The sequence below is a fragment of the Schistocerca serialis genome, chromosome 7, assembly GCF_023864345.2.
Source record: "Schistocerca serialis cubense isolate TAMUIC-IGC-003099 chromosome 7, iqSchSeri2.2, whole genome shotgun sequence".
Lineage (NCBI taxonomy): Eukaryota > Metazoa > Arthropoda > Insecta > Orthoptera > Acrididae > Schistocerca > Schistocerca serialis.
In genome coordinates, this window is record NC_064644.1 from 64,974,856 (window position 1) to 64,994,915 (window position 20,060).

At 42.6% G+C, this 20,060-nt stretch overlaps 1 pseudogene; it reads right to left on the reverse strand.

The window, feature by feature from the left end:
• Window positions 1–1,123: 1,123 nt before the first annotated feature.
• Window positions 1,124–20,060, reverse strand: part of LOC126412886 (thymosin beta-like) — a 119,928-nt pseudogene continuing 100,991 nt past the window's right edge.

Below are 20,060 nucleotides of genomic sequence, written 5' to 3' on the forward strand. Positions count from 1 at the left end.
AACCCTCGAGATCTCGTCTCATTCGCGGGGGAGACGAGTGCCAACGGCTGCCGAACGAGTGTGATGACTTTACACGTTGTGGTGCGAAATTGGTTGGGCCTTTTGCCGACATAGGCAGCTTGGAGATACAAGTTCTGTGACTTCGCAGGGAACGAAATTTGAAGGGAAGCGGTGAAGCTGTGGAACCTGCTCCCTCGTACTGTGTACCTCATACGGAGTAAGTCGTCGTAATTGTTTGTTCACGGACGCAGAGATTTTAAACTTTATTATTATTATGGGAGACTTTCTTGGCCAAGTTAAATGGTGGCCGTTATTTGAAATTTTTCTCAGAACTTTCTTGTGTCTCCTACAATCAAATGATTTTATGTTAATGGTTTTAAAGTGTGAACTCTATTAATACAGTTGCTATGTGTAAATGAGTCACAGGTTGTGCCCAGTGTTTCTATCTTTCAGAATTATTGGAATGTCATTGTGATTTGGGCAGAAACTTTTAATTGTGCCAGGTGTAAGTAGGATGTTTAGGTTTTTTTATTGGTAACGCCACCTCTGTATGGAAATCACTGGCTGTGCTGTGTGCAGTCTGTGGCTGCTTTGCATTGTTGTAATACTCGCCATTGTAGTGTTGGGCAGCGGCAGCTGGATGTGAACAGCGCGTAGCGTTGCGCAGTTGGAGGTGAGCCGCCAGCAGTGGTGGATGTGGGGAGAGAGATGGCGGAGTTTTGAAATTTGTTATGAACTGCTATATTTATATATGATGATATCAAGTTTGAATCTTTTATTTAGCTGGCAGTAGTGGCGCTCGCTGTATTGCAGTAGCTTGAGCAGCGAAGATTTTTGTGAGGTAAGTGATTTGTGAAAGGTATAGTTTAATGTTAGTCAGGGCCATTCTTTTGTAGGGAATTTTGAAAGTCAGATTGCGTTGCGCTAACAAAATATTGTGTGTCAGTTTAAGCACAGCCATGTACAATTGTTTAAAGGGGACGTTTCATATGGCGACCCTGCCAGGATTCGAACCTGGAATCTTCTGATACAGGGGATAGTGTTGCACATAACCTTCTGGATATCGCGTTTATACAAATGAATAGTAAGTATTCTACATTTGAAATGTTCTATATTCCAAAAGTTGTATAAAGCATTTACTGTTGATTGTAAAAAAACTTAGGTGTATGTTTACAAAATAAGACATACATTATATAATATCACTGATTATCATTAGTACCACTGCATCCCAGTTTTACAAACTAAAGGCCTATTTTTTAAACATCACAATCTCTTTACAGTTCTGACCAGCTTCAGCATTAGGACATTACATTAAGACATCACAAACTGCTGCCATGACTTCTTTAATGTCTTAGTGGAAGTCTCCTTTACTATTGTACCAGCAATTTAAGTGGAAGCACATAATACAAAATTTTCGTTGTTTAATGGCCGGACAATAAAAAAATTCTATAAATAGTGAAGTGTAGCAAAAAACGATAAAAATGTGATCCCAATTGAGCCGAGTCTGTAACAGCCCAGTCTTTGTTACACAGTTTCATGTCTATGCCTTCTTTTCTTCATCAATAGCTTCTTTTGTTGGCAGTGGATTTTTCTCCTGAGTTTCTGTATGTTTCAGTTTGCTTGTATCAAAGTTCTCAATTCCAGCAATCAGATTTTACTTTCCTTTCTCTTGTTGGATTGCTTCTGGATCTGGCAGAGAATTCTTTTCTTGTGTTTGTGTGTGTTTCATCGAAGATTTATCAAAATGTTCCACACCTTCCAGTAAATTCTGGTGAACTTTCTCCTGTCTAACAACATCTTTATCAGGAAGGGAATTTTTCTCTTGGGTTTCTGTGTGTTTTAGTTTTCCTGTGTCAAACTTTTCAACACTCTGCAACAAAGCCTTCTGCGTTTTCTCAGTGGCCACATCTTCAGCAGTAGGCAGAACATTTTTTTCATGAGTCCGCTGCAGCCAGTTGTCGGAGAAGGAGCGCTTTGGAAGCTGTAGTCAAGCTACACACGTCCTAGCCACGTTTAGACTTTGTCTTCGCTTTGCTGCTGTAGTAATTCAGTTTGCATTTGAGTGATGGCCAACCCAGCAAGTCCATCCTTGAAGGATCTCCCAAAAGTTGCTCAATAAGCGTAATAACTAAGATATCTATACGCAAAGCATTTCACTTTTGTGTATCATGAGGTAAGTACATTGACTTTAGCAGAACTTTGCTTACAGAGGACGATAACTACGACAGGTCCACAGAATTATCTTACAGCAAGACGCGCATTTAGCGCTACAGGACACGCATTTGAGTGATTAATCTTATACTTAAAACACTTATTTTTAAAGATTTTTTAATTACAAAGAAAGTTTTCCGTGATACATTTCATTCCATTGCTGTAATTTGTAACACCTAAGGGTATAATTACATTTATCCTCAGGGGGGTACACGCTTACTTTGTGTACCATGTGTGTGGCAACCACAAGGAACCCTAGCTAATATGGTATTTGCTTATACAACTTTACATATCGGTACCATATTTCTCTAACACACAAATTACACAGCTATCTAAACTTTTTTTTATTACGTCAGTGACAGATGTTTACGCAATTACACAGTTGGATAACTTCACACTTATGAAATTGTATTTTGTCTGTACTTTGTGAAATGCTCATATTTTTTCGGAACCATTGTGATACTATGAGAGCTTTGAATGATATATTTGGTAAGGGAGCATGATTTTAAAGTACGTTTGAGGTATATGACATTATTGAAATGAGCAGAGAATATTTTTTTAGGGTTTGAAATTATTGCAGAAAGCTACGACGTTTTTGAGATTTGACTGAGGTGTTATGATGTTATTTTTATGACGACGATGTGTATTATGCTGTTGAGGTATGTTTATGTTAATAAGATGATGCTACCATATATGAGGAATGTGATTACATGTTTATATGTATATGATTAATGAATAGAAGTTAGGGACTCTTGACTTGTGAAACAGGATGTTGGAAACCAAGAATCGTACTTTAAGAGTTATGAAATGCGTGAATGTATCACAATGCCGGCGAAAATTTTTTTGGACACTGTTATATTCATAGGATTTTGTTTCTACACATTTGCAACGTAAATTCTCGACGTGTGAAATTTTTATATGAGACTGTCACTGTAGCGGAAACTGCTGTCGTAAATATTTCCGTAAGAAAGTTAAGTGACCACCTGCACGTGCGTCGTCGGCACACAGCTGTGTCAGACACCTGGAGAACAAGCCATTAGGGTGTGCCTTTCCGGAAGCACAGGTAGAAAAAAAAAGGGGAGGCCATTATCCTCGCTATTGACATTTCCTTGTCGAAAGCATACTGTGGAGCTCGTAATTTATGATATTTACTGAAATGCCTAATGAAATGACGAGAAATATTCTTACATCTGCACACCTGATTACGACAAGCCTCTTTCTACGAGAGTTGAGAGAATTTCTACTAATTTATGAAATTTCACATGACTATTGAATGATATTTTTATGCTTTGCTTTTCGTAGTTGCTTATTTCACTTGATATCTGGTTTCCAGCTGTGTTGCAGCATTGCTTTTATAAAATAAAATGCATTTGCTAATGTGAACACTTTCTGTCAACAGATCTATTAAATAATAATTTTGTAATCCACATTCTTTAAAAAAAGGAGCCCTTGGAAATGAAAGAACAATAAGAAGGGACTAGTAACAGTAACAGGACACATAATTTTCTTTTCAAGTACATGGTAATATTTTTTTTTACAATAAGTTGTTGTGGTGCACCACTTAAATTACTTAGACATTAAGATGTGATTATACATTTCCCTTATCTGCATTGTTATCTTTAGTGTACTATTTTTTCTGCTTGAGCTATGTCATGTTTAGATATAAGCTGCTGTTTGCCAGGCATAGTGCTACTGAACTTTAATTTGTGTTACTCTGCTAAGCCAGATTTATTTTTTTGTTTGCTGCGTATTGCCTCATATTAGTTGTAATGTTGAATTGCTTGGTAATTTAGATTTACTGTAGCTTGCTTTGCGATTTTCCATTTTTTTTATTGCTGTTTATATTAATTCTTTTATGTGCTGCTGCATTGCTTCGTGCCTTAGTTTAGCATCTGAGCTCAGTTGATTTAAGTTAGCTTAAGAGGGGGTAGCCTCTAAGAGAATGAGTTGCGATGAATTGGAAGAAATGCATTCAGAAGTTATACAAAAAAAAGTACAGAAAACAGGTTTAGGTAGGATTTTCTTGGAAATAAATGTTGAGGTAAGAAATGTGTCAACATATAAATACAGAAAGCATGCTTAGATAGAATTTTTTTGGTGGAAATAAAGGATGAAATAAAAGGAAAGATATATGAAGTTTTGGGTTGGACTGCAGTACCAAATGTTACAATGAAAACGAACCCTGTCCTTCCCTTTTGTGTTATCCCACTATGTGTTTGTGTACCCTTGTGTATTTGTTTTCTTCCTGTCTCTGTGTAGTTTCATAGAATTTTTTCTTCTTTTAATATTAAGCTACATTCACTATGATGAGGAATACTGTTATCCTCAAATATAATTGGCATTAATAATGTGTTATTTACTTTGTAAAGATGTTTAGACATTATTTATTCTGTTTTGTGTTAATGCTCATGTGTGAAGTTGATGTTTCGAAAGTTATTCTGATCTTTTATGTATGTACTCATGTCATAATTCCTGTAACACTGACATATATGTCTATTTCTATTCTTTTGTAACGCCTGTTTTACTACAAATGTTATCTGTATTGTTATGTTCTTTAATGATGTATTTTGTACCTTTGTTATTGTATTCTCATGTTATAAAATTGTAATTGACACCAGTTCATCTTATTATTAACTTGTAAGTTATATTTCACTGCACACGTCTCTGTTGGTCATAGTATATGGACAATATGTGAGAAGTAGGGACTGATAGTGTTTGCACGTGTGTTACTAATTCAGCAAGGGACTGGATAACAGCATTGTTGGTTCTAAGGACAGTTCCGAAAACTTTGTGAGTGCACAAGTGGTGGTTTATGGACTTGCTATATTTTCCGCAAGACTCTTCGATGGTGAATGTGCACCTGCACAGTCACAACAGATGGCTGCTGGCTATCTCTACAAGGACTACAGTGGGTCTACATCTTTGATGATCCATCAATACCATTATTTCTACAAGGACTGCAGTGGGTCTACACCTCTGGTGGCCCACCAATACCACAATCTCTACCAGGACAACAGTGGGTCTGCTCTGTGATGACCAACCTACGAATACTCTTCAAAATTTCGACTGACTCTGCTGTGGGTTTGCTCTGTTGTGGCCCATTACCTGTCTGGATGTCAAGAGTCAGCACTGTCTTTCCGTTGGAAGGACAACACTACTTCCTCAAGACTGCATGGAAATCCATTACTTCCGCATGCATTTTTTTTACTGCTCAGACTTTGAGAAAAACACTGCAGTGTTACTGTGATGACCAATCTGGACTGTCTTTATGGACTGTGAGAAATTTTTAGCTTTTGACCAACATTGTATCAATAAGTGTGTGCATTTGATTTCTTTGTTATTGTAATTATGAAAAATTTTTTTCAAATCTGTATTGGCCACTGCCCAATCCAATTTGTAAAATTTTTTTGTGGGGAGCATGGGTCCTATGTAAGTAGGATGTTTAGGTTTTTTTATTGGTAACGCCACCTCTGTATGAAAATCACTGGCTGTGCTGTGTGCAGTCTGTGGCTGCTTTGCATTGTTGTAATACTCGCCATTGTAGTGTTGGGCAGCGGCAGCTGGATGTGAACAGCGCATAGCGTTGTGCAGTTGGAGGTGAGCCGCCAGCAGTGGTGGATGTGGGGAGAGAGATGGCGGAGTTTTGAAATTTGTTATGAACTGCTATATTTATATATGATGATATCAAGTTTGAATCTTTTGTTTAGCTGGCAGTAGTGGCGCTCGCTGTATTGCAGTAGCTTGAGCAGCGAAGATTTTTGTGAGGTAAGTGATTTGTGAAAGGTATAGTTTAATGTTAGTCAGGGCCATTCTTTTGTAGGGAATTTTGAAAGTCAGATTGCGTTGCGCTAACAAAATATTGTGTGTCAGTTTAAGCACAGTCATGTACAATTGTTTAAAGGGGACGTTTCACAGGGACCTGGCGGGGAGTGAAATGTCATTGGAGGTCTAGATCTGGCAGCGTTTAAGAACCTGGCCACAACCGGAGTTGGTCACAAACCCACTTCCAAAGTTTAGTATTTAAGCTGGTAGATATATATTTTTTATTTAAACTGTCTGTATGTGAATTAGTTTCCTTAATATTACGGGCTGGTAACTGACTAAACCTTAAACTGCATTGCATCTGCTGAGTTCCTTGTGTAGCTTTTCGTTGTAATTTTTTCTTAGCACGTCTGAGCACGTAAATATTTATTTTTTAAGATCACTGTCTCCGTTGCAGTTTTTTTTAATTAAGTGGTTCTATCCTGTTATGTAATGCCATTTTAGCTTTCTACTAGTGCTCAAGTGTTATTAAGTCACCCTTTACCTGTAATTGTTTCATTATATCTATTTTGAGGGAAATCCTACATGGGAGTTTGAAGTTCTCAAGTTTGTCAGTAACCCCCTATACTTAAATTGGAATTGTTTGTTAGAGTACTAAGTACGCTGGGTTTATAACTGTATTTGCAAAGTTTTATCTAGTGGTTCGTCCACAATTTATGATTCTCAAATTGTTTTTTAAAGTCCTAATGCCAATACAGTATCTTAATTATCAAGTGTGATTACCAACCATGATCCTATCCCGCTTCCTCTTTTATGGTAACTAAGATATGCTGTGCAAGTGTGCTACGACTAAGGAATCACGTATCAACGACCATCAGCAACATCAGGTACAGAACAGACAGGTAATGCAGTGCCAGTGTCTGATTGCATCTCGTGATCATCAGGAAGAGAACTTGATGAATCCTGATGCTCCACCGTCTCAGCGTGCAGGAGTGGTGGTATTACACTAGAACACCGTAAAGACTGGCCATCAGGCAACGTCTCTGCGGGAACATCTGAACAGACGGGAACCGTCAAGTCTACGGGTAAAGTGGGGGACGCAGATTCAACACACATTTCAGCATCAACAGAAGGAGTTACATCATCTTTGGTAATACTGGAATCATTATTAACGTTAATAGACATCTCATTACCGCCAGAAGGTACACCCTCTGTCAACGCCGTGTTAGAAGAACGATACTGGCGTGGGGTGTCTTCGAAATTTGTACCGTCCTCAGTCCGCCGGCGTTTGACTTGCGCTGCAGAAGCCGTCGTCCCCTCATGGACAGAGGCCGCACTGGGACGCGCCGGAACGATGGAAATTCGAGAGGAGTAGGGGGGTAATGTTGCCCCTGCATCGCTTAAAGCTGGAGATTGACTGACAGCTGACTGCGTAGATACTATGTCTGCTAACGTTAAAGGAAGACTTTTTGATAAGACAATGTCAGAACAGTAGTACGGCGTGGACAATCAGATGTGAGATGACCTCTTTCGTTTCTGAGAAAACATGTTCCTTCTTCGGTAACCATAGACAGTTAAGTGGGAAGGAATATTCTTTTTAACGCACATGTACACAGTCCGGATACTATTATAACGCTGGAAGTAATGTTGTGCTAACCAGCGTTCCCATCGGAATGCCGTATTACTCCAAACGGAAGCAACGATGTTTTAAGAAATGAATCGTCCATTTCAGGAGGAAGGTTACAAACTCTAACCAGCGTATACTCGAGTGCTGCATTTTCAAGGTGGACTTGATTGACGGAACCATCGTGTTGTGCGGCAACGGCCTTGCCGTAGTGGATACACCGGTTCCCGTGAGATCACCGAAGCTAAGCGCTGTCGTGCGTGGTCGGCATTTCGATGGGTGACCATCCAGCCGCCATGCGCTGTTGTCATTTTTAGGGGTGCACTCAGCCTCGTGATGCCAATTGAGTAGCTACTCGACCGAATAGTAGCGGCTGCGGTCAAAGAAAACCGTCATAACGACCGGGAGAGCGGTGTGCTGACCACACGCCCCTCCTATCCGCATCCTCAACTGAGAATGAGACGGCGGTCGGATGGTCCCGATGGGCCACTTGTGGCCTGAAGACGGAGTGCAAGTGCAACTCGTGATATGTAAACAACAGTTTAGAACCAACCCGAGAGAAAAGCCGTTCTAATTGAACGGAATCATAAAACTTCACAAAGAATGTATACAAATCAGAATCAAAGTAAGCAGTATCTACCTGATCAGGTGTAACACGGATAACATCAGCCAACCAGTTGTGAATTTCCACGGAGCCAGGTTGAACACGACGCGTACTCTTGTCAAAACTGAAACGAATAGTAGCTCGACGAAGAACAGATTTAGGAGACTCGACAGACACCGTAGAGCGGGCAGAAAACACCGCCGCCAAGAGGAAAACGACAACAAACTCCGCTACGCAACTACGTTGTGACTCCGGCCGATACACCAACAAGACTGAGTAGTTTCGACACAACGGTTGTGCATCACAGGCGGAAGTTAACTACGACCTTTTCGCTTGATGCACAAGGCGACACTGTTCGATAATCCTGCACGACTCACTGCTATACTTAGACTTCCATAATACACTCCTGGAAATGGAAAAAAGAACACATTGACACCGGTGTGTCAGACCCACCATACTTGCTCCGGACACTGCGAGAGGGCTGTACAAGCAATGATCACACGCACTGCACAGCGGACACACCAGGAACCGCGGTGTTGGCCGTCGAATGGCGCTAGCTGCGCAGCATTTGTGCACCGCCGCCGTCAGTGTCAGCCAGTTTGCCGTGGCATAAGGAGCTCCATCGCAGTCTTTAACACTGGTAGCATGCCGCGACAGCGTGGACGTGAACCGTATGTGCAGTTGACGGACTTTGAGCAAGGGCGTATAGTGGGCATGCGGGAGGCCGGGTGGACGTACCGCCGAATTGCTCAACACGTGGGGCGTGAGGTCTCCACAGTACATCGATGTTGTCGCCAGTGGTCGGCGGAAGGTGCACGTGCCCGTCGACCTGGGACCGGACCGCAGCGACGCACGGATGCACGCCAAGACCGTAGGATCCTACGCAGTGCCGTAGGGGACCGCACCGCCACTTCCCAGCAAATTAGGGACACTGTTGCTCCTGGGGTACCGGCGAGGACCATTCGCAACCGTCTCCATGAAGCTGGGCTACGGTCCCGCACACTGTTAGGCCGTCTTCCGCTCACGCCCCAACATCGTGCAGCCCGCCTCCAGTGGTGTCGCGACAGGCGTGAATGGAGGGACGAGTGGAGACGTGTCGTCTTCAGCGATGAGAGTCGCTTCTGCCTTGGTGCCAATGATGGTCGTATGCGCGTTTGGCGCCGTGCAGGTGAGCGCCACAATCAGGACTGCATACGACCGAGGCACACAGGGCCAACACCCGGCATCATGGTGTGGGGAGCGATCTCCTACACTGGCCGTACACCACTGGTGATCGTCGAGGGGACACTGAATAGTGCACGGTACATCCAAACCGTCATCGAACCCATCGTTCTACCATTCCTAGACCGGCAAGGGAACTTGCTGTTCCAACAGGACAATGCACGTCCGCATGTATCCCGTGCCACCCAACGTGCTCTAGAAGGTGTAAGTCAACTACCCTGGCCAGCGAGATCTCCGGATCTGTCCCCCATTGAGCATGTTTGGGACTGGATGAAGCGTCGTCTCACGCGGTCTGCACGTCTAGCACGAACGCTGGTCCAACTGAGGCGCCAGGTGGAAATGGCATGGCAAGCCGTTCCACAGGACTACATCCAGCATCTCTACGATCGTCTCCATGGGAGAATAGCAGCCTGCATTGCTGCGAAAGGTGGATATACACTGTACTAGTGCCGACATTGTGCATGCTGTGTTGCCTGTGTCTATGTGCCTGTGGTTCTGTCAGTGTGATCATGTGATGTATCTGACCCCAAGAATGTGTCAATAAAGTTTCCCCTTCCTGGGACAATGAATTCACGGTGTTCTTATTTCAATTTCCAGGAGTGTATGTCGTCGTTCATGCGTCAGAACCTGTACTCATACACGTTGAAGACATTTTAACTGAAAGTCGCTGCCTGGTATAAATGCCTAAATACTTTATTGGATCCTGTGTTGGTACACTGCATCGTACTGGATAACGCAGGGATTACTATATCGTTTTCGTGGACATATCTGACGTATTTTTTTGTATTAGTTCTTTTATTCATCTGTAGATCTCATTTACAAAGATATTGGACATATCTTGGTATTACAGTTCAAGAACAACAAAAGTAAAGTTATTCACATACACAGACATTTTTATACTTACACGCCTAGTGTGTCAAGGGTGGGACAGGTAGCCTATTGTGGCCTTATTACCATGTTCCATTTTTCAGCGATATTACTCCCATATGACTTTGCTCACGGCCCGAGCATCAGTGATGCAAAAGACGTATATGCGAAGATAGGATAATATTCAGGAGTAGCACATGTTAATCACTTTCTCTCAAACTAACGAAATTTCTAATAATGAAGTGCTTTGCACTAATTGGCTTCTCGTGTGTTTCATCATTTCCAGGTAACTGAAATTGAAAATGGGACTCAAAAAGTAATTTGGCTTCTGAAGACGGTTTCTGGTTGTCAGTTACAGTTAGGCTCCGTTCAAAGGAGCATGTACATTTACTTTTATTTACCATCACAAGGAAATGAAATAAACGCTTTCGAATGCTGCTAAATGTTCCAGTACTCAGTACTGAAAGTGTGGAGGAAAGGAAATATTCATGTTAACACGAACGAGGATGCCCGTGCTTGTATACAAAAGCTGTACACAGATACCTAAAGCTGGGTACAGATAAATAGACACGAAAAAGCAAATGTGAAACGACAGATTTGGAAAGATGATCTCGTCGAGTTATTTGACACCTCGCGGCAAAATGTAGTGGACATGACTACCGTATCACAAGAGGGAAATGTATTTCTTAGGTAAAAAAGAGAAGATCGTATGAGTTCGTCTGTGACTGGAGTAAGCAAGGATTTCGCCACGAAAATAACAAATAATAGGACAAAAGAATGAAAAAAAGATTCACACCAGAATAAACATTACAAAGCTATAGATAATCATGAAGACAAATATAGTGGAATACTTATCTCCATCGTTATCAGCACCTAGTGACAAAGAGGCCGAGTTTTCGCCCCCAGTAGTGAAACTTTACGTTCAAGTCCTAGATTAATACCTCTTGATCATTCAAGTCTATTTAGCGCGATAGAGAAAACGTTTACATTCTGTAAGCAATTACTTCACTTATAGAAACTGTTAAGAGCCTTGACCACACGTTTAAGAACTTTCGTTATATCCAGCTACCGGTTCTCGAACTCGGGCGATCGATAGAAGTACAACAGCAAAGCAAATCGAAGAGTGTCTCTTTGAAATTCCTCCGCATTTGGTCTTGTGTCTGGGCAGTACACTGTTGTCGTCTGTTGCTTATGGGAGTGTCAAAACTTTGCAGTATGGAGTTAAAGTTTAAGTGATTGATAAAGATCTGAAGGTCTTCCTTGGTGTACCTGTAGCACTAAAGACATTGGTGAGCAAATGGCTGAAGTAGTTATACACGAAGTGGACGAATAAAGCTACGCGACAATATCATTGGTATAACTTTTGGTATTGCAACATGAGCAATGAGATGACAACAGACATGGGATAGCTCCATGAACATATACAGATGGCTGTAGTATCGTAGACAGAAGGTATAAGAGGGCAGTACATTGGAGAACTGTTATTTGTATTCAGGCGATTCATGTGAAAAAGTTTCCGACTGATTATGGCAGCACGATGAGAGTTAACAGACTCTGAAAGCGGAATGGTAGTTGGAGCTAGACGGTTGGGACATTTAATTTTCGGAGTCGTTAGGGACCTCAATATTTCGAGCTTCACAACGTCAAGACTGTGTCGCGAATACCGTATTTCATGCTTTAACTCTCACTGTGGACTACGCAGTGGCCGACGGTCTTCATATAAGGACCGACAACAGCGGCGTTTTCGAAGAGTTATCAGTGTTAACAGACAAGGAACACTGATGAAATAGCCGCAGATATCATTGTGGAACATATGACGAAAGTATCCATTAGGACAGTTTGACAAAGTTTGACGTTAATGGCCTATGGCAGCAGACGACCGACGCTTGTGCCTTCAGCGCCTTTCCTGGGCTTGTGACAATGTCGGATGGACCCTAGGCGGCTGGAAAACCATGGACTCGTCAGATGACTCCCAATTTAGTTGGTAAGAGCTGATGGTAGGGTTCGGGTGTGGCGCAAACTCTACGCAGCCATGAACTCAAGTTGACATCAAGGTGCTGTGCAATCTGGAGATGGCTCCATAATGGTGTGTGCTGTTTGCACGGAATGGACTGGGCCCCCGGTCCAACAGAGCTTATCATTGGGTCGAAATGGTTAAGTGTCTGAAAATCCATGGGGGACAGTGGGACAGCATCCAGACGTCAAGTACTTTAATAATGAAAACTGATGTCAACAGCTGTAATGTAATTCATGCAAATGAAATTTATGTAAAACATTGCACCAGTTTCCACGCGAAGATGATTCATCGTCAGGCCCCAAGCGTAACGTCATCAACGTTCGTGCCACATTCACAAATACCACTGAGATTCGTGCTTTGGTGGCAGGTTATGCTTGGGGCCTGAGGATGACGCTTTTCGCTTCGAAACTTTTAGCATGCTTTGAATAAACGACTTCTGAATTACAGTACAGCTGTTGGTTTCAATATTCATTATTCAAGAAAATGGTTATTTTCGGCTATTTGGAGACTATTTGTGGCAATTCATGGACTGAATGTTCCCAAGCAACGATGGAAATTTTATGCAAGCCAATCCACCATGTCATCGGGAGAAAATTGTTCGCGATTGGTTTGAAGAACATACTGGAGAATTCGAGTGAATGATTAAGGACCCAGATCGCTCGACATTAAATCCATCGAATAATTATGGTTCATAACCGAGAGTTGAGTTCGTGCACAAAATCCTGCACCTCCAACACTTCCGCAATTATAGACGACTGTAGAAGCAGCATGGCTCGGTATTTCTGATGGGCTTCCAACGACTTGTTGAGTCCATGCCACGTCGAGGTGCTGCACTACGCCAGTGCTTGTAAACTTCGGCCACAAATGAAACAAATTAACAGAGCAAGTTTGGAAGTAGATATGAGAAACAATTACAGTAAGAAGTAACTTATGTATACTTAACACATGGGAAAGAAAATTGTATAGATTAACAGTGAAGCCATACCGTCAACTGATCAGGTTTTGTGTTTAGCATGGCTTATGACTGCTATTAGGTAAAAAGCGAAAGAAATAAAAAGAGGTGTAAAAATTACCTACAGTCCTTCTTGTCATCTGAATATTGTTTTCAAAACCAAATAACCTGTGGGTCTGAAGAGGAAAGTTTAAAATCGGTACATATATCCAACATTGGGAAACTGCCATGAGACATGGGCCTTCAGTATAAAAGCAATTCAAAGCTGAGATTTTCTCAGCTAATAATACAAAGCAAATGTGTGTTGCATATCACTATCACAGACAAAAAAATTAAAAACTGATCAGGGTACAGATCAGAGTGGAAATCGCCGCAATGGAAATGGAATGGAGATTGGTATGATTTGTATCCAGGAAAGTCAGTGTTAGACTCCGCAGCATTCCAGAAATAAGATAACGCCATGACGAGGATCTGTACAGACTATAGGGGAAATCACACGAAAAATCTTATATAGGACCGATGTGATCTACAAAGTCAGGAAATTATCACAAACTGACCCAACTACCTCAGCTAGATTGTAGGGTTTTCTGTAAACTTTCGCCGGCCGAAGTGGCCGAGTGGCTCTAGTCGCTACAGTCTGGAACCGCGCGACCGCTACGGTCGCAGGTTCGAATCCTGCCTCGGGCATGGATGTGTGTGATGTCCTTAGCTTTGTTAGATTTAAGTAGTTCTAAGTTCTAGGGGACTGATGACCTCAGATGTTAAGTCCCATAGTGCTTAGAGCCATCTGTAAACTTTTGCTCTCATCGTGCAAACCATTAGTTCTGCACAGAAATTAACATCGTATTTTCATAAGAAATTTAGTATTGTTTAATTTTGTACTGGGATACTATTTCGCTAGATTTCGCGCGTTTTAAGTTATTGAAGAAAATCTGAAGTCCGCTTCAACCTTAACCCTACTCCAGTACTCACCCCGCACCAGTGAAGATTAATAGTGTGTTATCCATGGCACTCCACACCACCACTGTACAAAGATCTGAAAATATATGAATTACTTTTATATATTCGATCTATTTGGTCTTCATTGACTGGGCTGTTAGGCTACCAGATTAGTCGGATGTTTCTTTAGCAGTATTAATTTGAACTTTTCCCATGAGGGTAAGGAAAGAAAAAGACTTTTGTGGACTTTATATAAAAACTAATTACCCTTGCTTTTCGATGTCAATCAAGCAAAACCCCCTATATGCACAGCATTTTCACAGGAAGCAGAGGAACTAAAGGATTTAATTGTCATTTTTATGATGTAAAAATGCACAAAATTGTGGACTAAAGTTTACACAAACATAAATTGTATAATTTTTAACTGTACAATCAAGTGATAGCGTAATAACTCCATCAGTGAAGACTGAAAAAGGTGGAACAGAGAGAAAATTCATTTATGAACGTAGTTAGATGCGTAAGCTATAATATTTACTACACAGTGTAAAATATTCCAACAGTAGATGTCGAATAGATGAAGATGGGTTGAAGATGTTGAAGAAGGCTACTTCAGTAAGTACATGTTACCTATGTTACCTGATAATTATTATCTCCAGACACCCCTATACAGAATTGACCACCACACGTGACGAGGGGTGGATTAGCCAATGTAAAAAGAGGTGGGGAACATTGCGTTGTCAGTGGAGAAGAAGTAACAGCACAATGGGCCCGTCAGGAGAGACCAGTGATTTCGAACATGGACTAGTCAGTGGTTGTCATGTTGGAAACAAAAGCACTAGGATATCCGAGCTCTCCTAAAGCTGCCCAAGTCGCCTGTCAGTGATGTGAGTGCCAAATGGAACCATGAAGGAACAGCCACAGCTTAAGAAAAACCAGGAGACGTCACCAACTGATGGACAGAGACCGTCAAGCGTTACAGAGACTGGCTGTTAGACACTGGCTGTTAAGAAATCAAAAAGAGAATGAGTACGGGTCCAGTGTTGCAGGTTCCATACGTCACAAATCAACACGCTCCTGTTACATGAGCTCTAATGGGCTTTCCTTCATTCCCGCAGCTGTTCCACGTGTATGATGGTGTGTCTCAGAACAGTCGCGCTATGGTCACTTCATAGTCGTCGACTAATTCCGTGTTACTGAAGCAGGCAGGAGTGTAAGGCCAGACGTGACACTGTCACTACGAAGATGAAAACACGGATTTCCTTCTGTATAGTAACAATGACAGGTGAAGCGACCGATAGTTGAGATAAGATAGCCTTTAACAAAGCTGTATTTTGTGAGGCCTTTAACAAAGCTGTATATTGTGAGACTTTGGAGGGTGTATGTCGAAAATTAATGGGTGCAAAGCACACAATTGTAAATGCGTTCCTTTAGGTGCGATATTTGGAATTAGTTTCGCAATGTAGTCCTCAGTTCAATTGAAAAACGTACAAATTTCATCTAAGGCAAACAAAAATGATGTATCCTTGTTTTCCCACCGTGAAAAAACATGTGTGTTGTGTCAAAGCAAAACTTGGTGCTGAGAAGCGTCACTGTTATTTCATGCGACAAAAAAGTACGCTACTTCTGTATAAATTAGCTCATGGCAACTTGCCATTTTTGGGATAATAGCGAGTTATGTAGCTTATCATTCACTTCTGTACTTTATTTCAAAAGTTAATCACCATTTAGAGACTGCACTTAATCCTTGTCTAACGTTTTGTGATACTGTCGTTATAAAGCGGAAATCTTGAATCTGTGAAATAAATTAATAGTAATTTGCAGTACAATGGCGGAAAATAATTTCAAAACGGTTGGTCGTGTACAGGAAATCTGCGAGTCCGCGTTTTTACTCGTGAACTGGTGTACTCGCGCTCCTTTCTCAGTGGGTCCAGCCCACTTGCATCCGAGTGGGCAGCAACAAGGACGAGTCAGATCTACAAGCATACGGGGATGATGAGTTCGGAAATGATGCCGCTGGCGAGTTTAAAGCATGTATACGGAGTTTATTCCTGATCTCTAGTGACTATTAGAAATCTCATAAACTCTGTGGAAGAATTGACTCATGGGTTTCACAGGGCTACCAAGAGCTGTCAGTGCAATTGCTTTGCGTAAGGAGTTAAAGGGAATGGGTTACGATGGTCGAGCAGCCCCTCATAAGAGACATGTTTTTGTACGATATTGCAGTGCCTGTGTTGTTCAGAAGTACGATGCAATGTGCCTTCGAACATGCGTGCACGTCTGAAGAAACTGGCACTGCGGCTACATGAAATGTATTCGCAGTTGACAACAGGGACAAACGTCAGCTGTATAATGGAATGACGACAAAGGGTGTGTGTGTTTGGGTGTTGAGGCCGACGGCCGCTCTATGCCCTTGTTATCAGCGCCCTGACACACGTTAAAAGAAACGAATGTGGACAAAATCAGTAAAATAGAAGCATACACGCAAAGAAAGTCAGCCGTGGCCCGCTGGTCAGAAAATAAAACGCAATCCAATAAAACGTGACGCACAGTGTTCTGGACGCCACAAGCACCACAAATTGGAGGGTCTTCTCGCTGGACCAAGAAGCCTTGCATCATATGACTGTGGCCTATGCGAAGATGAGTGAGGAGAACCTCGTCCCATATAGGTGGTTGGACGAAGTACACCCAACACGCGTTGTGGGCTTGACTAGACGGAGCATATTGTCTGTCATTTCTAGCCACTCATCCGCCCACCGACGCAAGACTCGTGATCTCAACAGTGAGGTTAATGCGTGCAGGAGGATACACACTGAAATACCTATTTGCGGATCGAAACACGCCTCCTTGGCTGCGAGATCTGCCCTTTCGTCCTCGGCAATGCTGACGTACCCTGGAACCCAGCAGGAAACCACCTCCTTCCCCAGTCGTTGGAGTTGGAGGAGGGCATCCTGAATGGTCTCGACTAGCTGCTGGATGCAGTAGTGGCAAGAAGTGAAGGCCACTTAGTGCATCGTAACAAGCAATAAATTTACCACGGGAAGAGCGTCTCATGTGCTCCAGTGCCAGCAAGATCGCAGAAAATTCTGCATCAAAGATAGTAAACACTTGACGTAATCGTACCTTGAGACCATGATCCCGAAAAACAACAGAACAAGCAACACAATTACCCGTAAAAACAGCTACATACTCGTGTTGCTCAGATAAAATGGCAGAAAGTGTTGCATTAAAAACGGCAGCACGAGTGCAGTCTCTCTTGTACCGCACCAAATCTAAAATCACTCTCAGCCTCTTCAGTAACCAGGGTGGCTGGTGGTTAAAAGCCGGGATTTGGGGCTTTACTGGCTCCACACCAAGGGACTCCAGCACATGTTGCACACAGATCCCAAACGGTATTGTGGCTCGGGGACAGTGGGAAAGAAGATAGTCCAGAGGTGGATGAGCAACAATATGGTGAGCAGATGAAGTTGGAGCTGCAAGAAACTTAGACACAGGGCGCACCAGGAGGAGCTTCCACCGCATGGTCAATGATGGTTCCCTGGCCTCATCAAAGAGGCTGGGTGTGGAATTCTTCTGATAAGCACCCATGGCCAGTCGAGTCCCCACATGATGGAGAGCGTCATAGGATCCGCAAATAAGAGTGCCTCACTGACCCGTACATCATGCAACTGTAGTCGAGGTGTGAACTCACAAAAGCCCAATAAAACTTGAGGAGACGTGCCCTGTCCGCTTCCCAAGACCTGTGGCTGAGCAGGATGTTCAGTTCCTTGATGGCTCTGGCTTTCAAGTCTCGCAGGTGTGGCAACCATGACAATCTGGAGTCAAAAATGAGGCCCAGAAACCGCACTGTGCCTCTAAAATGTAGGATAGTGTCCCCTATATTCAAGGCAGGCAAATTAAAAAGACGACAAGAACGATTAATATGAACACACACACACTTATCAGTAGGAAATTGAAAACCTGTCTTTGCAGCTGGAGCCCACTCCTCTAACTGTGTAAGACGTAGTTGTCTCCTGACCTTCATTGCTTACATATTCCGCCCTCACAATCATATTCCGCACATCAAGACGCATCATTCGAACGCAAACTTGATAAGATAAAGTCAATGTTGTATGAATTCATGAAAACGATATGCAATTAACAAGTAAGCACACCGTGGTTGAAATACTCAAGGCTGGCGTACACACATTCATTCCAGACATGATGGTCACAGAAGCTTTTAGTTTGGGAGAGAAACCGCACCACGGGACGCCGGTCCTTTCAGAGGACGACCCAGCCTATGTCGGCCGGTGACCGCCCGTGTAGCGGACAGTGTGGGCCCGAGTGAAAGGGGAGAACAACCCCGTGTTTGGCTTAAAAGCAAATTCCGATACATTGTGTGGGAGTGGCCAGCCAACGCATTCTTTACGCAGTTTCAGAGATTTTCACAGGAAGACAGCAAACGCCAAACGCCAATGCTACAGGTTTCCAGATTGGTCGCCTAAAACGAAACGTCATTCTCCCGTTTTAGAAGAGCAATGCTGATTGGCAGAAGATATTTCTGACGCCTTGAGCTGAAGGAATAATGGAAGAGACCGAAAGATATACCCCTTCACGTCTGGCGTGGAGAGGCGCTGTTCCGTTGTCACTCTTGGAGCGAGGAACAAGTCGCTCCTTAGTAGTTCACTGGGAGAGCACCTCTGTCGAGAGGGAATCGAAGGGCGACTCTATATTGAGTCCTTGCGATTAAGCGTTGTTCACTGTGTTGGCTGACACACTTATTGTGCGGTGTGAACGTACAGAATTACAGTCAAACGCCTGCTAGCGAATTTTGAGTGGCATCACGGTGGACAGATTATCTAACCGGTGTACCACGCCAATAGTTAGACTAGGGGCGAATATGAATCCTTGACTTCATCAAGTTTGATTGGGGAAGGTCAATCCAGATAGAACGAGAGTTATCTTATTTGTCAGCAGCGAGTTGCGCAGACAGCAGTCATTGCAGCTTACGGTATTGTGCACTACAGCTATTGCGAGCCCCATATTTCCTCCACAACAGTACACTTCACTGCATTTCACACGTGACAGCCTCGACCGTACCTATCAACATTCTAATGGATAATTATTCAAGTTGAGTAGGCGCACCTCTCAGTCATTCTGCCAAGTCAACAACCATCTTAAACCTTGTATAGATATTTCATTAGCGAATCCTATCCTTGAGAGGTAATTTCACATTCCGAAATGAACCAGGATATAACTTGTTCAATTCATAACTAAAAGTGCCATAGTGATTTCTCAGAATTTTTGCAAAATAAATAATAACTTTCATTAGTTTCATGTTTTTCTTACACTAACTAGCACTAGTCCAGTACCCAAGTAACCCACTAGTTACATAAGAAATTTTGTGAATTTTTGTGTCATTTCCTTACAGTGGACGACTCCAGAAGATATTTATTGCTGAAAGTTTTTCAGGCATTTCTCTTTAGAACGTTAGGAGCGTCTGTCTGACTTCTGTAGTAGTGTAGGGGTGGAAATTGCATCTTCCAGAAGCCAGAGGGTAAAGGGTACATCTCAGATTAATCCGTTGCGTAGAATAACAGAATAATAGATCAACGCAACACCTCAGAACTGCCGCACTGTAAGCTGCAACTGGTGGCTCGCCATTGCAACACTGGAGGAGGAACAGAAAACAGCAAGATCGTCCACAAATAAGGAGCACTGTACTGGAATCCTTACTGTATGTGTAATACGGTTGATGACTATGAAAAAAATCGTAACACTTAAAATACTGCCGTAGGGGACACCATTCTCCTGCTCAAATCAATCAGACAGTGTGTCAGTAACTCGGGTCCCAAAAAGCCGCTGACACAGGAAAGTGCAAATGAAA